This window comes from Miniopterus schreibersii (assembly GCF_964146895.1).
Source record: "Miniopterus schreibersii genome assembly, chromosome: 10".
Lineage (NCBI taxonomy): Eukaryota > Metazoa > Chordata > Mammalia > Chiroptera > Miniopteridae > Miniopterus > Miniopterus schreibersii.
In genome coordinates, this window is record NC_138110.1 from 53,174,644 (window position 1) to 53,199,555 (window position 24,912).

The window sequence follows — 24,912 nt, forward strand, 5'->3', positions numbered from 1 at the left end:
TAATGTTCTGACATTGATTACAGTGATGGATGCACAACCCTGTGAATATATTGAAGACCACTGAATTGTACACTTTAAGTGGGTGAACTGTATGGTATGCAAATTATATCTCAATAAAGCTGTAAAAAAAGAACCTCATTTGAATTATAATGGATAGAAATTCTCCTCATGTATTGCACTAATACATTAATGCAGTAACCACCAACCTTTCCTTTTTTTTCTATTGAATAAATTGGGGTGTCATTGGTTAATAAAATTATACAGGTTTTAAGTGTACAACTCTATAATACATCATCTGTATACTGCGTCGTGCATTCACCACCCAAAGTCAAGTTATCCCCCCTTGACCCCTCCAACCTTTTCTTAATGAGTTAAGATCACTGCCGTGATCATAAAAATATGGTACAATACAGCAATGTTCTCAGTATTATAATATACAGGGCTCTTTGCCCTACATTAAGCCCCATATTTTTTCTGCTTACTTTATTTTCTTCTAACAATGCCCTTTTAGTTTAAAGCTTGGTGGTTAAGCTCAGGTCATCTATCACATACTGAAGTCAGTGTGATCTCTTATTGGCTGTGTGATCGCTGGAGAATTACTAGATTTCTCTGTGCCTTGGTTTCTCCATATGTAAAGTATCAGAACCAGCCTCACTGGAGGGATGTGAAGATTACATAAGATAATGTGTATACGGCGTTTAATGCTGTTCTTGGCAGTGGTAACTCAGACAGAATTTTATCAAAATAGTTGTTGATGTTGTCAGTGTAAATGCCTGGAGCAACCCTTCTGAGCTATGGACCCCAAACCTGAAAACCCACATAGTATATTCAGTACACCGGTGTGTTCAGTGAGATGTAATAGGGGCTGGGGGTACAATTTCATAATTGGACTTTGGGACATCTGTGGGATGGCTCTGAGCTTTAGTAATATTAGGAAATTTGTCCCAGTTCACCCCTAAACAGAAAGACCTAAAGGCTGGTTAGGTCTCCCATGATCCTGGTATCTGATAGGCTGGTGCCCAAGGGTACACACTGGTCCACAACATTTTATGTTCTCTCTAGATCAATGGTGCTTAAAATTCAGAGGTCACAAACACATCTGAGAATCTGAGGAAAGCTATGGATATTTTGCCCAGAAAATTGTGTGTGTGCGTGTGTGAAAGAGCATGTGTGTACATACAAAATTGTACCCATGGTTACAAGGGGTTGCTATTCCCAGAAGCCAACCATAAAGCCCTGGTTACAAAGCCCAGCTCTAGACTTCATACAACCCCAGCACTCTGAGGGTTCAGTGGCTCTAGCCTCCGATGTTCCCACAGCAGCTGGAACAGAGGCCCTTTGGAGGCCTGCCCTCCTAAACCGGCCTTGGCCAGATAAACAGTCCTGGGAGCAGACTGCTGCTGCATCCTAATTGCAGCAAATATCTGCATCCAAGGGATTCCCCAGGGTGCTGAGTCAGAACAGGACACAAGCCTGGCGGTGTGGGAAGCTACTACAGGGCAGGGCCCAGAAGCCTTGCTGATGAGCAGCCGGGGAGTTCCAAACCCAGGGCGGCTGCCCGCCAGACGAGATTCCTGCTCTGCCAACAGAGAAGAGGGCTCTTAGGAGAGCTATGGGAGGAAGGCCTGGCCATGAGGGGGAATTCAAAGGAGCTGGAAATCCCCCAAACTCCCGGGACTACTAGGACTTGAACAGAGAAACAAAGGCCGGAGATTCTACCCTAACTGCATGGAGACGGTGCTGAAAGGGAGTGGGCAGGTTGGGGTGTAGGCGAGGTGGCTGAAGCATGGGTCACAGGCTGTTGAAGACTATTGACTTATGCCAGAAACATTTAGATACCATAACAATCTGAACACTGACCCAAGGTGGCCACACTTCCAGGCCACTCATGTTCTATGAACTGCATTTTTCTTCCAACTGGGGGGCACCTGAGCCATCTCTCATCAGCCCACTGGGCAGTGCTCATTTCTTTGGGCTGGGTTTTGCTTTCTTTTGCTCCTCTATCACAGTATTAAAATTACCACAGTGTGCCCCAGTCTTTGTGAAAACAGCTTTACAGCAAACAACTGGTAGACAGGAGAGTTGACATCATACCCAATTTGCTAAAAACTCCTGTGTAAGATGCCATCTGCTTAAGCAGACGGCTAAAGAAACCACTCTCTTTTAAGGCACCAGAGGTAAAGTATCTTCCTGATGCTATAAAGAAACTGTCTGTAAATGGAATCATGACTGTGAAATTGCAGTGTGATACCATATAACTTCTGAAAAGGGCCATCCGGGCTTTTCTTTGTGGGACCAAAGTTCCTGTCTAATTTCATTTGGAACCTCCATCTTTTCTTTCTTCAAACAGAAATGAAGGTTAGGCAAACACTCGTGATGCCACAGTAGAGTGGTGTGAGCAATGTGACTACCCACCTGGTTCAGTTTCTTCTTCCTGCTCGCATCTCTTCAGATTTTCCACTGTTGACTAATCCGTGTGGAAATTCTAAGGAACCAGAAGATAAAAAACAGAGCCAGTCATACTCCAGGGCTGTAAACTGAAACAATCTTGTGGGAAGACAAGTGAACAATATCTACGAACATGTTAAAGGGACACAACCTTTGGGCCAGTCAGACATCTAGGAATTTATACTATAGATAGGGTGACGTGAATAAAAAGACGTTCAGTAGAACATATTGTGTAAAAACAAACAAAAAGAAACATGTTAATAGGAAAAGAGTTAAATTATGGCGTATCAATACAATGAAAAACTATAAAGCTGTTACAAAGAGTGAGGGAGATTTCATTGTACTGATATGAAAAGATGCAGATGCTGGGCTGTTAAAATGTAGTATAAGGTGCCCGGCCGGCATGGCTCAGAGGTTGAGCATCAACCTAAGATCCAGGAGATCGCGGTTCGATTCCCGCTCAGGGCACATGCCCGGGTTGCAGGCTCGATCCCCAGTCAGGGGCGTGCAGGGGGCAGCCGATCAATGACTCTCTCATCATTGATGTTTCTCTCTCTCTCTCCTTCTCCCTTCCTCTCTCTAAAATCAGTAAAGATATATTTTTTTAAAAAGTAGCATAAGGTGATATATATTATCGCTTTTTAATAAAAATATGAACATGATTGTTTATGCTTAGAAAAAAGTACAGCATTTGTATACATATACTTTTTTTTTTCTGTATTTACATAGAAAAAGCCGAACAGCAAACCATAAATGGTGGCTCTCTCTGAGACTCAGAAACTAGGGGGAAAGGAATGAAAGACTTTCACTTCTTACATTAACAATTTCTGTTCTGGCTGAAAACTTTTAAAGAGGCATGCATAACTTTCACAATCATTATACATGCGGTCTCTCTAAAATTCCAAAGTAGCAAGAGTGAGGGCAAAAGACATTTCCAGACAAAGACTGAGCAAGTGCACCATTCAGAGACTCAAGAGCATTCTTCAACAGAATGGAAACTGAACACAAAATAAGTGAGACTTTAGCCCTGGCCGGTTTTGCTCAGTGGTTAGAGTGCTGGCCCACAGACTGAAGGGTCCCGGGTTCGATTCCACCAAGGGCATGTACCTCGGTCGCAGGCTTGATCCCCGGCCCGGGTCCGGGCGTGTGCGGGAGGCAACCAATCGATGTGTCTCTCTCATCGATGTTTCTCTCTCTTTCCCTTCCACTCTCTCTGAAAAGCAATGGGAAAAACATCCTTGGGACAGGATAAAAAACAGAACAAAACAAACAAAAAACAAGCAAAATAAGTGAGATTTTAGAATCAACAGTGAACAAAGAAATTATTAAGGGTATTGGTAAATTTAAAGTAGTACTAAGTAAAATGCTGCTAATGAAGAGATAAAAATAAATTCAACAATATGTGACAGTATTACATATTTTACAGTAATAACAGTGAGGATGGAAGAGACAGCAGAATTAAAACTTTTTAAGGATCTTGATTATTCGGGACAAACACAGAAATATTGTCTTACTTTAGACAAAATATTCATGATGCTTACTGAAATTTTAAAGGTAAAATAACAACATATACAAATAGGATACATATATTTCAAACCAGCTAGCATGCTTCTGGGTAAAAAGGCTAATTATCCCAAAATGTCAATCCTTCTGTAGTTTCTAGGTAATTTTAATTAAATTTCAATAAGAATACTAATACTTTTTTGGAAGGGGGGAAATGGATAAAGTTACTTTGAAGTTCATATGGAATAATAAATATCCAAATTATAAAAAATAACTATTTATGGGACTTATGAGAAAATAAAAATTTACTATAAAAACATTATAATGAAAAGGTATTAACATAAACAGACAAAAGGTCTGTGAACCAGAATAACAGTCCAGAAATAGACACAACAAAGGACCTTATTTATGACAAGGATGGGATTTCAAAGCAAAATAGAAAAGATGGTTTATTTAATAAATGATACTGGCATATCTGGGGCAAAGCTTGACTACTACCTCTCACTATGTATAAACATAAATTCCAAAGGGGCTGAAGTTTCAGAATTAAATTAAAACCATAGAAGTATTAGAAGAACATTTAGGAAAATATTTATATAACTTTGAGGTGGAGATATTATTCTTAAACAAGGTGAGAAATCCAGACACTATGAAGAGAAAAATAAAAAAATTGACATTTTACAATAGAAAATTAAAATTTGTCTATAAATTTAGTAGAAAAATTTAATAAACAGATAATACATTAAGAAAAATAGCTGCAACACATATGGAATCCTTGATATATAAATATATAAACAGCTCCTACAACTTGAGAAAAAGGCACCCAAAGAAAAATGGGTGAAGGAAACTCACAGAAGAAAATGAAATGGCCAGTTAATATGAAGCAAGGTTCAATGTCACTAGTAGTAAGAGATTTACAAAGTAAATAACTATGACACCCCATACCCACCCCCATCAGCTTGGTCACAAAATAAAACAATAGAGATAGATGGAGGGAAGGGGGGAGGGTTGGGGAGTAGGAGGAAGGAGGGAAGAAGGGAAAGAATATCTAATACTGGTAAACATTTAGGGATTTAGGAAAATGGAAGTACTATTCATATATTTCCAGGGAGAATGTAAGTTAAGACCTCTTTGTAAAGTAGGATGGTATTATTTATTAAAATAAACACATATACCCTTTGATCCAGAAATATTATTTTTGAAAATGTAACTTATAAAAATAAAAGCACTAGTAGGGGATTTGTATGTAAAGATATTTAATGCAACAATATTTCCAGTAGGAAAAACACACAATGGGTAGCAACTTGAATATTTGTCAAAGATGAAATGGCTGAATATATTGTGGTACCTCTAGATCTATAGTTCTGAAGCTGATTAAAAGAGTGAAGTGGAGTTATACTAACTATAATGTATCATTTGCTGGGAAAATAAATTGCAAAATACTAAAGTGTGATCTCATTCTGACAAACAATCATACACGCGCACAAACCCTGTATACATTTATAAAGGACTTGAAGAAGGCATGAACAGATCCACACCAAACTGGTAACACTGGTTATCTCAGAGGGTGGACATGGGGACTGGAGGAGAGAGATTATAACTTTTTCTTTACATATCTTCCAATTGCTTGATTAGTTACAATGAGCACATGTATTACTTTAGGGAAAAATAATGAAGGAAAGAAAAACAGACAATAACAAAGAAACAGATGAGAGCAGAGAAAGCCCGCTGGTAAACTCTGTACAACCACCCATTGATCTTAACATGCGGTAGTTAACCGCACTCACGGTCACTTCCTGTTTTGGTCAAAACAGAACATTAAATCCACGGAGGGGAAAAAGTGCACTTTGTTTCCTAAGCATTTATGCCTCTTATTTTAAAAGGAAAAACATTTTTTTGAGAAAAAGAAAGAATAATTTCTCCCTTTAAAACCCAAAAGAAAGCCCTGGCTGGGTAGCCGGGTGGCTCAGTTGGTTAGAGTATCCTCCCCATAAGCCAAGGTTGCGGGTTCGATCCCCAGTCAGGGCACATACGAGAATCAACCAATGATGCATAAATAAGTGGAACAACAAAAAATTGATGTTGTTTTCCTCTCTACCCCACTTCCTCTCTCTCTCTCTAAAATCAATCAATAAATTTTTAAAAATTTAAAAAGTTCTGTGCTTGTATAAAACCTGTTTTTAAAAACAAAACAAAAAAAGAAAGCCTAAAGCTTTGGCTTGAAACTGCCCTGTGTAGGTGGCATGTGGGCTGGTTCTATGCTGGTGACTGTTTTCAGTGGCTTGGTGCCCTTGATTGCCTTCTCCCCCAAACCCAATTAAATACACTCCTGGGAGAGAGTGTACTGTCTGCTGGGAACCAAAGCCCTGAAAACCACAGCATCTCTGCTCTCAAGGCTCTCTTGGTCTCCAAGCAGATGCTTTGGCTCCTACATCAAATGGGCCTGGAACTTAGAGAAGTGAAATGGATTGTTTTGCAAACCATTTCTTAAGGAAGGAGGAAGGAGAGGAAATGGTTTAGCCCAGTGGGTGAAATAAAGAAAAAAGAGGAGGAACAGCATTTATAACAAGCTCTTGAAGGAGAGCTACCTACGATGAATCTGCCATTTCAGTTATCTGGAAGGTACACTCTGCCCTCCTCTGGTAGAACTCTGCTTTTAACTTCTGTTATTTGATTTCATTGACAGTAAATATTTCACTAAAATAATAAGGATACCTCACACTTCTATAGCACTTCACATCTTACAAAGCACTTTAAGATATCTTACTTGATCTTTACAATGACCCTGGGATCAGATCAGTATCACTCCCATTTACAGATGAAAATGGGGCCCAGAAAAATTTAGAATCTTTTTGGTCACACGGAAGTTAGTAACAGAGCTGCAATACAAATTCAGGTCTCCAAACCCCAAGTCCAGCAGGGAGCTCAAGTTTGACATTACAGACAGAAAGGAACCACAGGCAGGCCAACAAATAAAAACAGGCTCTTGGGAGGAACAGATTCTTCCTGCCCCTTATGAAAAAAAATCTAAACTAGGAGTAATATTCTATGCCATTAGAGAGAACCCTTGCTTCCATAGTGGAATATAATAACTACTGAAAAAGGGAAGGGAAATCCCCAGCACCACTAGGCCCCCTCCCCCACTTCCCTTAACCTTCCCCTAACCTTAACCTTCACCCCTTTCCCTCTATGCTTTAGCCACACTGGCCTCCTTTCAGTTTCTCCAGCATTCCACATACTTTCCTGCCTTGGGTCCTTTCACATGTGTACCTCTCGGCCTGGATTATTCCTTCCCACTCTATAGCTCCCCTCTTCCCCCAGCCTCCCGCCTTAGCCCTTGGCATAGCAGACGCCTCATCTTGGCTTAACCACCACCTCTTCTGGCCAGCCTGCCCTGGCCACACTGTGCTCCCCATCCACACGCACGCTGCTTATTTCACAACAGCACTACTTGTCCTTGCGAGCTTCGTGTGAGGGAGGACAGGGCCTGGTTTATGTAACGCTGTCCACCCATCAGCTTGTCCAGTGCCTGGAAGATATCAGATGCTCAATGAGTATTGGGTGAACACATGAAAATTTATTAAAGTGAGCTGAAGGTTCATCTCAAAACTACTGTGCCTCCACTTTCTCAGGCACAGCACTGTCCCTCTCTCTTGGGACACATAATCACATGTGTTAGAGTTAGGCGAGTCTTCTTTACCTATCGGCCTCTGAGCTACTTGTAAGTCTTACTTACCTAGGTATTCCCCAGAGCACCCTGCGTAATGCCGAACCCAAAGGTGAATGAGCTCAGGAATACACACGGGGAAGTACAAATGCAGGCTGCAGCCTCTAGCCAGCCAAACAGGGGCTCCCCCTACCCAGAGGCCTGACTGGCTGACGGCATGAGCACCTCAGATATGCAAACAGACTCTGCCCAGGGAGAAATTAAAATTAGAATTAAACTTTTCATGCAGCTATAGTGTGTGGGTGAGAGGATGAGGGGGGAAAGCATGCTAATGGGACCTTAATAGGGAGAAGCTTTCTGGTGCCAAACTGGAAATATTAGAAATCTTAAAAGGTTCATGCCCTTTGACCTAACCACGCCTTATTAAAAAAATCAGAGAAGTGAAATCAGTGGGTGATGATTTAAGTATGTTTTTCTGAACTGTCTAGCTTTCCTTCCATGAACATGTTCTAATTTTGTAATCCAAAAAAACAAACTGACACAATAAATGGTATAAAAAGGAACCAACAGAAAATCCAGTGACGATTTAGACTACAAAATCACCCACCCCTCTGTTTCCTTACTAAACTTGGGACTGCAGATTTAGGGTCCTCTATGGTGGGGCCCCTGCATTTTGTGAACACTTCCTTTCTTTGAAACCATGCAGGATAGGAAGGTGCCAGGAGTGAAAGCTTCAGCAGGGGGCAGCTCTCATTTCTCCTTAATACAAATGCTGGCAAAGCTTGGAGAGTAAGGAAATGGAGGGAAAGCTTGGCAGTAATCAACCGGGCTCTGGGTCAGGACCTCCATCCTGGACTCACTCATGCACCTGCCCGTCTTCCCTGAAGCACTAAGAACTCACAAGAGCAGGGGCTGTCTCTTAATCAGCCTGTTGTTCTAGCCTTGTGCTTAGTCCTAGCTGACCCTCAGTACAGTGTATTGAATGTCAGAAACCACTCCTATAAAGTTCTAAACATAATGACTGGCCTAGGTCCCTGGGACATAGTAAGTACGCATTAGCTACCAAATACTTCATTTCTTAAGTGCCCTGAAGGTCCATTATTCAGTTTCGAAAAGCCAAGTTAAAGATCAGTAATTTCTTGGAAGATTAAAGAGATTCCTTTTAAATAAAGTGAGGAACGCTGGCTTCCTCCAGTAAGAGCGGATGCATTTAAATCTGCAATTTGGAATCATTCAGCATCACAACTGACTGCAACTTCCAAAGAAACTGCTCTTTGAAAGAGCAGTACACACTCAGTTTTCATAAGGCATGTGTGACTTCCAGGAGGTAGTGAGCTCAGCTTTGAGTCATGATTAATGACTTGCTTCCAAGAACTTTAGATTTTCCAAGTCTGTCTCCACTTAGGAATCACTTCTGGTCCCTTGTCAAAACAGAATTAATCAGGCAGCTTGGCTTCTTGTCACACTCAGAAAGTAACACCTGCCACCAGCTTCTTTCTTAAGAGGCTGGGCCAGAGTCGCCTGATCCTAGGAGACCAGCACCCACTTCTGCTTTTGGCCTCAGCACCTGACAGGAAGTAGCACCGAGGCTCGGTTTGAAAAGCCAAAGTGGCAGCTCAAGGGCCCATCACAGGGGGTTTCAGCAGTGCTGAGGTCGAGATGGCTTCAAGCTCCTCATATAAATGCCACCGTGGCAGAGGGGCAGGTGCCTGTATACACTGGCTAACATTCTCTCTCGAAACCATAAAGCAGCTAATCGCGGGCACGTATTTGTGTACCAACGAAATTCATCATGAGCTCTACCCTACTGCATCCTCCTGGTACCCCTTGAGGCATATAATTGTGACCCCACTTTCCAGAAGAGAAGAGGCTCTGCGAGGGGAGGCAATCTGTCCAAGATGTCTCAGCGACGACGAGATGAGGGCAGGGCTCTTACTGCTACCCTCCCGGCTTCTCACCGAACCATAAAGTGTCTAAAGTGACAGGAGCTGTGGACAACAACCAGTCCAGAGGTGGAAAAGGCAAATGCCCACGGGGGCCAAGGGACAGGCAAGAGACCAGAGAGAGTAATAGGACTGGGCTAGGGAACAGCACAGATAGTAACAGATGGGAGAACACACCCACCTACAGGCATTCAAACTCAAATAAAAATAAAAACCCAAACCACTTTGACTTCTGACTCTAGTCCACGCTTCCTCATTTCATAGATGAAGAAACTGAGATTTGGGAAGGTGATATGGAAAAGTCAGCACAGTGTGGTGGAAAGTTCAAGGGCTTCAGGGAGAGCCAGTTCTCATGAGGAAATGCAGCTCTATTACCTGTTAGCAGAGGGGCCTTGGGCAAGTTACTTCACCTCTGTGCCTCTTTTACACGTAAAATGAAAATAATCTCTGCTTCATATCAATGCTGTGAATATTAAAAGCAATCGACATACAGGGTGGGCAAAAGTAGGTTTACAGTTGGAAGTACGCTAAACACAGAGTTTTTTCTTGTATTATTATTTATTAATTATTGCAGCCCTGGCAGGGTAGCTCTGTTAGAGGATCCTCCGGATACCCCAAGGTTGGGGTTTGATCCCCAGGCAGGGCACATACAAGAATCAACCAATGAATGCGTAAGTGGAACAACAAATCTGTTTCTCCCCCCCTTTCCTCTAATAAAAAAAAAAAGTATTATTTTCCATATGAACTGTAAACCTACATTTGCCTCACCACACTTGCAAGGTGGCCAGCCCTGTGTGTGACATGTATTTCAGAGAGATATGAAAGCCAAGCAAGAACTTGGGACATAATAGTTTCTTCTATAACCTACCTTCTATCCTAAGATGCCCTAAACTTACTGTGGGGGCAGGTGGAAAATATGAGGAAGAGCACACTGAAAACCGTGCTGACTCTGACAACACAGAACAAGAAACTAAAGCCACCGTCATCTGGTTCCTGAAGGCCTGGAGTGAGGGGTGTGAGGCATTCCACCACATTTCCACTCCCCTGCCCCAGGCAGGAGCCACAAGGACCAGGGAAGTACTTACTTCCAGAGTATTACCTCCTCACCATCACCTTAGGAAGACAGGTGACTTTTCAAATTGTCCAAAGTCTCCAGATCCTGGGGGGGCTGAAGGGAGGCAGAGGGGAGGCCCTGGCCTTCCCACTGCCCATGCCCATGGGGAAGACCACGGTTCCACATATGCCAAGGGCCTCTGAGAACCCTCCTGGTAACCCAGATCTCAATTCAAGCAGATAGTTTTTAAATGCCCCATCTTCCTGAGGGTTAGGGTGTCTGATGGCCTTAAAGATAAAAATCCCTTAAATTACCAAGACCTGGAATCTTGGAGACTCAAAATCCAAGATTTGACAACTTCTTTCACTTTTCTTTGGGCTTTGGCTCTGGCCATCCTTTCCCAGCAGCAGTGGAGGCCGCGTCTAGGTGAAATGAAGGGAGAAGGGGGCAAAGAAAGGGATTTCCCTTCCTTTTCTCCCTCTCTTTCGCCAAGCTAGGAACTGCGGCGGCGGGCTTTAGGTTAAAATTCAGGATGCTGTCTCCTCTGCACCCCCTCAGGCTCCCCTCCAGGCAGCGGGCGCACAGGCGGCTGAGACAGTCCCAGAGGGTGCATGTGATCCGCGGAGACAGGGCCTGGGCCATGCTGGGAGCCCCGCAGGCACAGCTCAGGCAAACACTGGGAGGGTTCAGGGGGACGGGGACAGGCCCGGAGACTGCGCCTTGGCACGACCCCGCGGAACGGAAAGGGGGGAACAGAACGGGGCCGGCGCTGCTCGGTGATGTTCTTTCATTTTCCCCCTCCACTGTGAGCGTGCACACACTCACACGCACACGCACGGCATCACACCGAAACCTCCTCTTCCTAGGGGCGCTAGCCCTGACAAGGCCGGAAGGACTCAGAAGTCACTTAACGCTGCCCATTTCGTGCGCTTTTAACTCTCCCGGAGGCACCGGCCTCCAGGCATCCTGACACTGAGCACCGAGAGCACTTTGCTTCTCAGGCCCTAAGGGAAGGAAATACCGATGGTTCATTTCAAGCTGAATTTGGAACTCTAGTGATCATCTAGATTTGCCCCCCCATTTACGTACAAATGAGGAAACTGAGGCCCGGAGAATGTGAAACACACTTGCCCAGGGTCACATAGTTCCCTTAGGTGGTCCTAATATATGGTGGCTCTTGGTTTTTTGTATTCCCTTTAACTGTGACTCTTCAACTACTTTTACCTGCGAGCAGGGGAGTGGGTGACACACGGCAGCTGCAAGCCATGCATCTCAAGCCACTTGAGAACCCTCCACTCAGGTACCCACCGGGTTCACAGTGGCTCAGTAGTTTTAACATCCTGAAAACAGACCAGACAAATAAAATGCCCATGGGCTTTTATTTTCTAGGCATAAACAGCAAATTTCTAAAAGGAAGCAATAAAAAGATCATAAAGCCAAAGTTAAAAGATCTTCAATGCTTCTTTCCATCCTAAGAGTTCTCCACGCCGCCACAGAAGCACTGGTATGTATGTGGTGGGACAGCTTCATGAAATCTAATCCTATCTGTACCTTAGATTTAAAATATCTATCTTATATCTGACTGAGGGTAAGTTTCCACTATATGAGGGAAATATTGTAGGGAATTTTTACTTTGAGAGACATTTCTCTCTAGACTGTTTAAAATTGTTTGTACTACCTTTGTAATCAGAAAAAAATATATAAAGATTTTACAAACACCAATTTCTAAGGGAGGATTTCTTCACCTATATTGATGCAAGGAGCTGCTTTTAAAGCTCTAGCTAGCTACTCTGTCAAAATTCTTGGGTAAAAAAAGTAGAACAGCGTTTGAATGGAGCCCATCTGTGAGACCTGAGGCTCAGACTCTAGCCCTAAGCAGTTTCAGACAAAGCCATAATTTTCAAAGCAATAATATATCATAATATAAAAATAGACACTTTGTGACCAACAAAATCAAGCTCTCGGGGAGCTCTGCCTGCAAGCTCTGCTTCTCCCTGTGGATGGGAGAATGAAGTTCTACTTACAAGAGCAAAGAGTTTCTTCAAAGTCCAGGGGTCCTCAGTCAGAAGTGAAGATAGAATTTAAGAAACCAGGATTCAAAATGCCTCCCTTTTGAGGGTAAACCAGATTAGCAGACTGGGCAGGATTCTCTTACCCTTTCTCTCTCCCTCTCCGTGTGTCTCCTAAATAAAATGCACTTCGAGGTTTTAGTGGGTGTTTCCCACGTCTCGGGCCAAGTCAGTCCCCATTTGTTGTAATCCAATGCTCAGCCTGATGATGTCAACCACTCAGCTCCCCAGCTCAGTTTCCACCTCTCAGTCCACAAGAGAGATCCATTTCCTTCGGACAATGAGCCAGGGGGCTGTAACTGCATCCCGGGCACTGTCACATCTGCCTAACATCCTTCCTTCAATTTTCAACATTGTAGCCTTACTGACAAAAGGCTTCCTATCCACTCACTGGGCCAGGGCTCCCGGGATAAATCCCTTTGCCTCTGAGTCACTGCCAACTGCGGGTTATCTAGTTCGCTTTGCAGTTTTAATTCACTTCTCTGGTGTATAATACTAGGTTACGGTGGAGATCTGCTTCCCCACCCCGCCCCCATCTCCTTCTTCCTGCTCATTTTTCCAGGCTGTTGAACTTCTCCATAAAGTTTTCCAGGTGCATGCCGGGCACAGTGTGAGTGTGAGCTCATCCTTCATTTAGGGGAAATGACACGTGTCCACATGAAAGGCTTAAGAGCGCTGGTCTGTAACCTGAGGAACTGGATTCTGATCTTGCTCACCCACCTAACTGAATGAATGGCCTTAAGCAAGTCATCCCTCTCTCTGGGCCTCAGTTTCCCCATCAATAAAATAATGCCTTGATGTTTTCTCCTTCTACAACTCAGTGACTGAAAAGCTTAACAAATGCAACATAAGGAATTTTCCTACAAGCTAACCGACTACACGCTTGAGGGAGGGAAGAACCCAGGAGGGGTCACAGGACACTGCTCAAGAGGTCAGGCTCAGCCTTGGGCCCTTCAACCCCCATTATTTTGGAGCTGAACTGTTTCTCTGGGAGAAAACCCAAAAGAATTCACTAAATAAGTCCTTGGGGACATTGAAAGAGGCAGCATAAACTGCTAGATAAGATAAAGCAGCAAGAGAATGTAACTGTCCTCAGGGACTGACAGGGAACAGCAGTGGTTACAGGAGACGGTAATAATCACTTGCATTTGTAGAGTGCTCGATGGGGAAGACATAGAAACCGCTCTTATGTGTCCAGTGGAAAGCAATGTGACAAGCATAGTGATTATGAGCATCAATTTAGGAGCCAGAGATGTGGATCTGAGTCCTGTGTGACTTAACTTATCTGAACTTCAGGGGTTTTTTTTAAACTGTAAAATGGTACGCTAGGGCCTCCATTTTAGGACTGTGAGAATTAAATAACCTGTAAGGGAATTGGAAGTATTTCACACATACTAAGTGTTGATGAATGGTAGCCTCATTTTGTACACAATCTCATTTGGTTCTCATTTTATGAGAATTAGATACCCAGGGGCTACATTATTAATCTCCTTTTCCTGAACAGGGAAATGAAACACGGAGAAGTTAAGTGACATGCCTAAGGTCACACAACTTAAGATGAAAGGGCCAGAACTGGAAAATGAGTTTTTGTTTTTGTTTTAAATATATCTTTATTGATTTCAGAGAAAGGAAGGGAGAGGGAGAGAGAGAGAAACATCAATGATGAGAGAGTCATTGATCGGCTGCCTCCTGCAAGCCCCCGACTGGGGATCGAGCCCGCAACCCGGGGATGTGCCCTGACTGGGAATCGAACCGCGATCTCCTGGATCCTAGGCCGACGCTCAACCGCTGAGCCACGCCCAGCTGGGCTGGAAAATGAGTCTTAATTAGGCCAGCACACATGTCACACACATGCCAATGCTACTTCTCAAAATAGTTATTTCACTGAGCCTGGCCCTTCTTTCTAAATGGGATAATCTCCTCTTAGAAAAATGAGCTAAGCATATTAAAACAAATGGGGAAGGGGTTGGAGGGAGAGTTTTCCCGGGTTCAGCCAGGCCAGGGGTGAGGAGAGCTAGTCAATCTGTTGCTTAAAGAAAACATTTGAGGCCACTAGGTAAGAGGTATCACTTACTTGTTTTATTACCAAAATACTGTGTGGCCTAGAAGTAAATCTGGGCTTCACTCGACTTTCCCACAAAGAAGCAGATCTGATTTGTCTTAAAGCTACTTGGATGGGAAGTTGGGGTTGGAGTACTATTGGGGAAGAAGAAGCTATTTATAGGCATGGGTAAGGCTGTGGTAGTTTGTAAGTTAACCAGAATTTTAATTAGTTCTTAGAAAATGTTGATGCTCATCAAGAAAGGGCCAAGCGAAGAGACTATGTATAGAGTGGGGCAAAAGTAGGTTAACAGTTGTTCATATGGAAAATAATACAATAATTAATGAATAATAATACAGGAATAAACTGTTTCCTGTACTCACAACTGTAACCCTACTTTGCCCTACCCCATATTAGGAGGGAGTTTGCCAATCTGAAGGCTTTCCCACAAGTTGCTGTGGGACTGCAGTGGAATAAAAAGAACAGAAGCCTGGCCCGGCCAGTGTGGTTCAGGGGCTGAGCGTCAGTCCATGCACCAAGAGGTCACCAATTCGATTCCCCATCTGACCTCCAGTAGGGGGCGTGCAGGAGGCAGCTGATCAATGTTTTCATCTCTCTCTCTGAAACCAATAAAAACATTAAAAAAAAAAGAACACCAGCCTGGTAACCCGTGGAGAGCAGCAGTTAATGGCTCAGAGACCTGGGTTTCCTGTTCCCAGCTGTGTATGACCTTGACATAGTTGTGTACGTATCTTGGTTTCCCAATGTAAAACAAGAATTAAAATGGCATTTATCCTGTAAGGTTCTTATGTGGGTAAGTGCCTGGCACATACTACAAGCTGAAAAATACTTGCAAAAATAAGCTACAGCATCTTAATAGTAAAGACATGATTTTCTAATTCTGAGTCAGTTTCACCATCCTCTGCCCTGAGGATGATGTGACGGTGAATAAGGTCAAGAATGTGGGGAAGCCAGAAAAAGGGCCTAGTGTTTCTCTAGAACATCAGGATGAGTAAGGAACAAAAAACCTGCCGAGAGCTGTTGCAATGCTCTCAGCAGCAACACTCAGCTTGGAGGAACTGGAGGCAGGGCCATTGTCTGGCTGTGCCTTTATTCCAGAAGCCCGAGTGGAGCCAGGAAACGAGGCTGGGCTCTTGACAGGTCAGTTTACTGACATCACCCTCAGTGCTTTGAATCATGTTTTGTTACGAGGTTAGTGCCCTTGAAAAAAATAATAGTAAGGAGCCCATTCATAAAAATAAAGATCCAGTTTCCTTCTATAGCATGTAGTTTGTAACACTTTCCTCACAGACTGAATCCATGAAGAAAGGACCAGGACCGCACCAGCACACTCATTCTGTCTTCTGACCATGGCTGGGGCCATGCTTGGTGCTGAACACTCTATAAATACTCCTTTAAGTCATCCTTACAATAATCAGGTGCAGGAGGTATTATTAATATTCTCATCTTACAAATGTGGACACTGAACAATCTGCAAAGGTTCACTGGAGTAAGTGCCAGAGCCCATGCTCCAAGCCAGGCTGTCGGGGCCAGGCCTGTATTTTTGTTACCCTCACCCAAGGACATTTTTTCCATTGATTTTTAGAGAGAGTGGAAGGGAGGGAGAGACAAAGAGAGAAACATCGACACAAAAAACACCCATTGATTGGTTGCCTCCCGCATGAGCCCTGACTGGGGCAGGGGACTGTACCTGCAGCCGAAGTTTGTGCCCTTGACCGGTCATCGAACCAGAGACCCTTTGGTCTGCTGGCTGATGCTCTAACAATGAGCCAAATCAGCCAGGGCCAGTCCTGTCTTTTTAAGTCTCTGACTCTAATGCCCCTTAAAGGGTTTCCCTGCAGGAAACTTGGCCATTCTTCACAGCCAGCACTATCGGCTCTGTTTGAAGATAAAGGAAACTGGCTGCTTCACAGTGCAGAGCTGGCCCGGAGGGCTCAGGTGGCCCCTTCGTCACCCCAAGTCTGGAAGGGCTCCCTCCCTCCTCTGGATTTCCTTAGCACTTTATCTGTTTCTTAAGAAACTTTTCCTTTTCTCTTTTGAAGCATATTTATTTCTGGGAAAATCTTACTCCTCTGCTATAATTCGAGCTTAAGACCCGTATCTAATTTATGAGCATTTTGTACATATTATGAGACATTTATTAAAATAAAAAAATCCATAAACAGAAAATTTTATCGAATGTTTACCATCTGCCAGATAATACTCTCACATAATCATAATTGCTTATTATGAAAATATAGTAAAATACAGAAGGAAAGAAAAAAAGGGAGGAAAATCATCCATCATCCTACCACTTAGAAAAAAACAGTTCTCCTCCAGGGGTACAGCCACAGAAAAAGGCACACCTACCCTCAAAACAATGTTTTCAAATCAGACACTTAAGTCATTTGGGGGAGAAGTCAACCCCACAAAAGATGACAGAGAAATGTTCGATTTTGTCTGTTTGTTTGGGAGTACACCTGGCTGCATGTCTACAGGGTCTGATGTTCTGAGGCTCTGCTTCCGGGCCCCCCACCGGTTACTGCTGTGTCCATGGAGAGCTGGCAGGAGGAGGGAAGCCTGGGCATGCATCTCGGGAACGGGCAGGGGTTTGCAGGACACCACCCTGCCTTTTTCAGCTTTTTAAAAAAATCTTCACCCAAGGATATTTTTCCCATTGCTTCTCAGAGAGCATGGAAGGGAGAGGGAGAGAGAGAGAGAGAAACATCGATTGGTTGCCTCCCACAAGCACCACGACAGGGGCTGAGGATCCAGCCTGCAATCGAGGTGCGTGCCCTTGGCTAGAATCGAACCTGGGACCCTTCAGTCCGCAGGCTTATGCTCTAACTACTGAGCCAAATGGGCCAGGGCTTCAGCTTTCTTAAGACCTGCTTTCCCCCAGCTACAGGTAGGTTTCAGATCGGGGCAGTTATGGGACCAGTGAATCTTCCCTCTTGAGTAAATTTTAAACAATCTTAGCCTTGTTACGTTTACAGCCGAGAAGGGCATGTGATCACCTCATGTCCAAGATGAGGAGTGCCAAGCTCAGAGAAGGCAGGCTTCCCGGCCCCACACAGCCTGGTGCTCTGACAGCAGGCAGTTCTTCGATACACTCCAGGCTTCCTTGCCACTGCGCTCTGAAATTCTACTCAGCCATCAGATGTCAGATTAAATGTCACTTCCCTCTGAGCCGAGTTAGCTGTCCCTCCTGTATGGATCCGATGGCACTCTCTCTTTCTCCTCTCATAACCCTTAACGCGTGTTATTTAAGTACGTTTTAAGTTTTTCCTTGCCAGACTGTAAACTCCATGAGATCAACAACACGTCTCCCTTGTTCACTGGTACAGAACAGGAAACCCAGTAAATATTTCCTAAACACACATCCACATCCACACATATCTTGGTCCAGGCCTGAGGTAAAGAAAGTAACAGCATGCTTTAAATAAAAGGACCACGTGCCCTGGCCGGGCGGCTCAGCTGGCTGGAGCATCCTCCTGTGCAGCGAAAGGACGCGGGTTTGATTTCTGGTGGGGCGCAAACGGGAGGAAACTGATCGATGTTTCTCTCCTTCCCTCCTGCTCTCCTTCCCTGTCTCTTTAAAATCAATAAAAACATATCCTTGAGTGAGGATTAAAAAAGAAAAAAAGTATCACACCTTTGACACTGCACAACAGGCTATGACCCTTGCACAGTCAGCTCCCCACCCACTCCTGCAGCACACAGGGGGTCAGGAAGCTCTGCAGAACTCCAGGCAAAGATAAGAGGGCTCTTTAAGTAAATTAAAAGATCTGTCTGGGGCCACTCAGGGCATCTAGGAAGAGCAAGGCATCCTTACTCTAACCTCTGAGGAGCCCGGAGTCTAATGGCTACTCAAGTGGCCTCAAGCAAAGTGCACCCACTCAACATGGTACCAGTAGCTTTCCAGGCAGAGGTGAGGCCTACAGGGGCAGACAGACAACCAATTCCAAAGGAGAGCAAGGCCAGTCTCTTAACAGGAGTCTTTTATTATTAATTACAAATGGCAAAAAAATAAAAAATCACAAGGCATCTGAGGAAAACCAATAATGAGAAAATGGACCCTATAATGAAAAAGGAAATTTGGACAAATGAGAAGCTTAAAAAAAATTCTTATGTCTTCAGAGAGATTCTGAAGATACTGTGCCCATAAAACATGAAATAAACTGATAATACTGGGCTCTTGGAAATTAACAATATGCATAATGAAATTAACAATTCAGTAGAAGGACTGGAAAATAAGAAAATGAAATCTTTGAAAATACAGGGGAAAGTGTTCACAGGATAACAAAGGATCTCAACATAGAACAATCCAGGAAGTTCACCATCAGACTAAATAGGAATTCCAGAAAAAGAAGAGAAAGGGGGGAAGTACTCTAGAAAATTACCTAAGAAATCATTAGCAAAAATTCTCAAAGCTGAAGGAAGACTGCGTCTTCCAACTGAAAAGTTTAAAAAGTGTTGAGAAAGATGACAAGAGACCACAGCTAGATATAGTCTCCTAATCTTCCAGAATTCAAAATGGAAAAAATCCTAAAAGTTTCTAGAGAGAAACAGACTGTTTCAAAAGAAAAGAATCAGACTGCTATTGGACTTTTTACCAGCAACACTGGGTGCCTGAAGACATTGGAGCAATGTTTTCGGAGGGAAAAGTTCTAAAGGAAAACCACGTGGAACCTAGAATTTATACTCATCTAGGCAATAAAGACATTTTCAGACACCTAAGGACTTAGAACGATTTCTCTCTCATGCATCTCAGCAAACTCCTGGAGAACATATTTCACCTAAACGAGGGTTCACACTAAGAAGTGAGATTTGAACAACAGGGATCTAACAAGCGAGGTGAAAGGAATGCCAAGGATGATGAGCGGAGCTCCGGGCCTCAGCTGGCTCAGGCCCCCAGGGCACCAGTCTGACCGCAGGAGGAGGGCGGAAGGCTCTAGGAAGACAGAACTGATGGATTCCTTAATAGGTTTGCTGAAAACTGTATGGGAAGTCTACAGGAAAGTGTGGAAAGACATAGCAATAAGGAACAAAAAAGACTAAGCATATTAAAGAAGTAGCTATTATGAAATCCAGGAAACAGTTATACAGAGAGGAAAAATAATTAGCATATTACTGACTCAGTGGTAAACAACATCTGCCATGCCCTCTGAGAAAAGGTAAGAAGTATGAGTGGGCTGTGGTGCTCATAGAAAAGCTAAAGCCTCATGTGCCGGTCAACAGGTAACATCTAAAACTGATGATAAGAAACAGAGGTATGGCAGTGTGTGGTCCTGGTTTGGATCTGACTTGTACAAAAAAAACTTAGGAGTTAATCGGAGAACTTTGCTAATAATAGGGGATTATTATTTTATGTGTGATTATGGTAGTGTGTGTGTGTGTGTGTGTGTGTGTGTGTGCCCTCATTCTCTCAGACATATATGCTAAAGTAGTTTGTTTTTTTAAAAATACATCTTTATTGATTTCAAAGAGAGAGGAAGGAGGGGAGAGAGATAGAAACATCAATGATCAGAGTCATTGATCGGCTGCCTCCTGCACGCCCCCAACCGGCGATCGCACCTGAAACCCCAGCATGTGCCCTGACCAGGAATCGAACCACGACCTCCTGGATCCTAGGTCGATGCTTGGCCACTGAGCCACGCCGGCCGGGCTAAAGTAGTTATTGATGAAATGACATGATATCTAGTAGCAGGGAGAGAATGGCTATAGGCATAGATGAAATAAAACAGGTCTTCATTGTTAGAGCTGGGTAATGAGTGGTACATCAGGGCTCATTATACTATTCTCTTTAGTTTTGTATGTGTTTGAAAATTTCCACAATGAAAAAAAGGTTTAAAGAAGAGACAGCTATATAAGCATATTATTTAAGATATATTTAAAAAATACTAGAGGACATCTATAATAGTTTCAATAATAAAGATACATTAAAACATAAAAAAATACTAGAACAAACGGCTAAAAGAATCAAAAGTATATGCTCTTGCCTGGCCGGGCGTGGCTCAGCAGTTGAGCATCGACCTAGGATCCAGGCGATCAGCGTTTGATTCCCGGTCAGGGCACATGCCCGGGTTGGGGGCTCGATCCCCAGTCAGGGGCATGCAGGAGGCAGCCGATCAATGACTCTCTCATCATTGATGTTTCTCTCTCTCTCCCTCTCCTTTCGTCTGAGATCAGTAAAGATATATTAAAAAAAAAAAAAAAAAGTTAGGTAGCATACCTAAGAATCCAGTCGTACTTCCTTTCAATCCCTTGTCATCTATCCCCTCAAGAATAAAGTATCGTCATCCATCATCCTCACAGATATTTGGCATAAGAGCCACTGTAAATGAATGCCGCCAAAGCAGGAATTTAAACAAAAAAGAGACTATTTTCTCCAAAGGAAATACAGTAATAAACCACAGAATGTCCTCAATTGCTCTAATGTCAGCATTTTGCTTGAGTCCTGAAAGGGGCTCTCAAAATGTCAGCTGCCTGCCCGCCTGGCATACAGCAGATCAGCTGCTGGCACAGGCAGCTCGCAGCAATTCTGAAAACCAGTGCCACTTTTCTTGGTGCCAAAAGACAGGAATGAGTGTGCATGCTTCTGCCTGAAAAGAGAATGTCTATCTCCTAAATCTACTTCAGTCAAGGCCATGTGGGCCCAGGCTTTTTATAGTTGCCAGGAATCTCAGAGCAGTGCGACTCTAGAGCAGAGACGAGTTTGAAAACAAGCTGGGTAGGGGTGAAGCCAAAAGTGGGGAACTGAAGCACCTGAATATTTGGTCCTCTGAAGCTGACGGCTCTGCCTGGCAGAGGAGCAGCCCAAGAGTTGGGCACAAGTGCCATGAGCCTGGTGTGTGATGCTGCTCCCCAGGCTGTTCTGGAATCTGAACAATGGCCAAGCAGCAGCTAGGGGGAAGAAGCTGTTTACTTGAGTTCAAACTATTTCTAGCACCAGCAATCTGGATGACATATTTGGATGACAAATCTCTGAGCTTCAAGTGAGCAGTGCTTTGCTCCTGGACAATTTCACCAAACACATTGCCTCCCCCAGACCAGCTCCCTAACACAAGTTGCCCTCAGGATGTTTTATTTAAATTGATGGGTTTTAAAAGAATATAAAAAGAAACAATGTTTTAAGAACTGACTTATTTTTTTTAATCGTCACTCAAGATATGTTTTAATTAATTTTAGAGAGAGAGGAAGGGAGAGAGAGAGAGAAAGCAGAAAACTGCAATGTGAGAGAGAAACATCTATTGGTTGCCTCCCATATGTGCCCCAAGAGGGGATCGACCCCTTAACCTAGGTATGTGCCCTGACCAGGAATGGAACCTGCAACCTTTCCAACCTAGCCATCTGGCCAGGGCAAGAACAACTCACTTTTAATCCATTTGTCTATGAATTTAAACTACATAGTATCATTTTCTTTAAGGCTTGAATCAAGAGATTAAACTCTAATACATGTGTATGCTATAAGAAATTACAACTGAAGTGAAAACAGCACCTGAATGAGGTCTCTATTTTAACATGTACTACATTGTTGTAATGACACTGAGCCCTGCTCAAGATGTACAAAGAGAATGTTTCTTATGGCATAGTTTACATAGGAGATCCACAAACAATATGTAACCAAATACGCATACCAAACAAACAAAAGACATCTTATTACCCACCAATTCTGGGGCAGGACCAGCTGTAGTGTCCCCTGATCAGCAATCTCCCCTCCCCCACTGCATTCCAAATAGGAGAGACTTGACTGTAAGGAAAAGATGTGCAGAGCCTTCTGCACAGTTTTAACTCACAGAAGGTGTTAAATACACCCTTGCCAACAAATTTGTTTGGAAAAACCAGCCTACCTCTAAAAGCTGCCTTGTTTTTATAGCAAAAGCAATGCTCATCAGCCATCTCCCGGGAGCCAGGCACTGTCTAATTCCAAAGAGGAAAAGTGACTGTTAATCATCATGTACTACATTGGCTAAAATGTTGGCGGCTTCCAGTCCTGTCACACAAGGCAGACAGGAACCAGCATAGAGAAAAAGAGCAGTAAGTGAGAAGAAAGGTTTCTTGTGTGAAGGGTAGTGCTGGACCATTAATTTAGGAAGAGGGAACAAAGGGACTAATTTGTTTTCTTTTCTCTCTGCTAAGGAAGCTCATTAGAAGACAAACTGAAAGTCCTCTTAGATAAGCTTTCAATAACCCCACCTTTTATTTATTTTAAATATGTCTTTACTGATTTCAGAAAGAGGAAGGGAGAATGAGAGAGAGAGAGAAACATCAATGATGAGAGAGACATTGATCGGCTGCCTCCTGCACGCCCCCGACCAGGGATCGAGCCCTCGACCCCGGGCAGGTGCCCTGTCCGGGAATTGAACTGCTATCTCCTGGATCCTAGGTTGATGCTCAACCGCTGAGCCATGCCTGGTTAGGCCTGTTCAGGTTTCTTATCTCATAAGAAGTATTCTAGGTTCAACAGAATTAAGTTAAGGTGACAAATATGTGTTTAGTTGATTAACATGTACATTTCAGGCACTCATCTAATCTCTCAACCAAAAGAATTGGTTTGTCTCAATAAGGTTTTATATGAGATGTTCAGCTACACCGGTCATTCTGGCCACACCAGGGCAGCACAGACTTTAGCCTTTCCTGAGATGGAATTAATGACACCACAACCTTCGAGCTTTCAATTCTGGAAGGCAAAAAAAGTAACCTGACTAAATTCCCTAAAAATTCTCTCCCATGCAAGGCTGTTATGAGGGGCGGGGAGGAAAATGAGAAGGATGAGTCAGTATGAGTCAGCATTAAGAAAAAAGCTCTGCTTCTGGTAAACAGTTTGCTCTTTTACAGACAGGATTAGGATTACCCGATTCCGACAGCTAAAAATACACAAATAACAGGTGGTATACATTATATAAGTAATTCCAAAACAGAGATTCAGATCACTGACTCTGCAAAGGGAACAGTTCATCAGAGATGGACCAGACCTTCCCCAGGGCCTATTTCTTCTCAGAGAAGTCCCAAGACTAAATGAGCATTTCCTTTAAGACAATTAAGAGCCTAAATACTCCTACTGCTCCTTCAAGTGATCTAAAGAAATGACTGAGCTTCCCTTATTATAACTACCACTGAATGAGCACTTACTATGTGCCAAAAACTGTGCCTGGCACTTCATATATACATCTTTAAACTTACAATAATCCTGTAAGATGGGTATTATTATCAATGTTTTATAGATAAGGAATCTGGAGCTCCCAAGGCTGCATAGTGGTAATGCCATGATTTGAACTTAGATCTGACTTTTAAGTGCTCGTCTCCCTATATCTCAAACTCAATCCAGAAATACCTATGAATCACCCCACACAAGGCGATGTAAAAGGTACCACCGGGGATACAAGGCAATGAGGCCTCTCCCATTATCAAGAAACACAATAAAAGGAAAATAGGATTACTAGGAGAGATTCATTCCTCCATGTCCATTTCTGAACGAGGCCTGGCACATAGGAGTTCCCCAGGAAATTATTACTGAAATATACGTGGAAGATAAAGAAAACACAAATCAAATGTAACAGAAGGCAGTCTGTGGTTAGTGTCATAAGAGAGAACGCGCTATGGGGAGTTTAGATATCACGATGCAGGGCTGCGAGGAAGATCCATAAACAACATGGCATTTGAGATAAGCTTGACAAATGGACTTTCACAGGTGACAGTGAAAAACAAAGAGATCAGTGGAGTACAGGGAGCAATAGAGTGGGATAAACCCTTTAGTACCTAAAGCAAAAGATGGAAAAATAGAGCTGGAAAAGGAAATTGTGTGGGCCCTGAGTGTACATCTTCTTTGAATTTAACCTATATAGCTCCTTCATTAGGGGACTAGTTAGGTCAAGGACTCTAGTCTGTTGAAGGGGAGGGCACTTTTGGCTGTCACAATATTTGATTGCCTCCTTGGTATTTAATAGATGGACCAAGAGGTTAAACGTCCACCAAATTGTGAGGCAGTCTTATAGAAACAAAAATTGCCCTTACCCTACCTGACTTTCAAATGCCAAGATACTCATGTAAGTGAAAAACCTGTTAATAATTATCTGAGCCTAGAACTTAACTCCTTTCTACATGTTACAAAGTACTTCTGTTTGGTTTTAGAGGCAATATACATTGCATGGAAAAGGAAAGATGTAAATACCATGTAACAGGAA

At 43.3% G+C, this 24,912-nt stretch overlaps 1 protein-coding gene across 2 annotated transcripts in view; it reads right to left on the reverse strand.

The window, feature by feature from the left end:
- PKIG (cAMP-dependent protein kinase inhibitor gamma) overlaps window positions 1-24,912 on the reverse strand; it is a 53,472-nt gene that overhangs the window by 15,206 nt on the left and 13,354 nt on the right. Inside the window, exons 1-2 of one of the 2 annotated variants that reach the window (XM_081149480.1) lie at window positions 12,640-12,816; window positions 2,416-2,485 (exon numbers count right to left, since the gene is read on the reverse strand). The gene's annotated coding sequence lies outside the window, so the exon portion shown is untranslated. Of the gene's footprint in view, window positions 1-2,415; window positions 2,486-12,639; window positions 12,817-24,912 lie in introns of those variants that run through there. The other variant, XM_081149479.1, reaches the window with a different exon arrangement.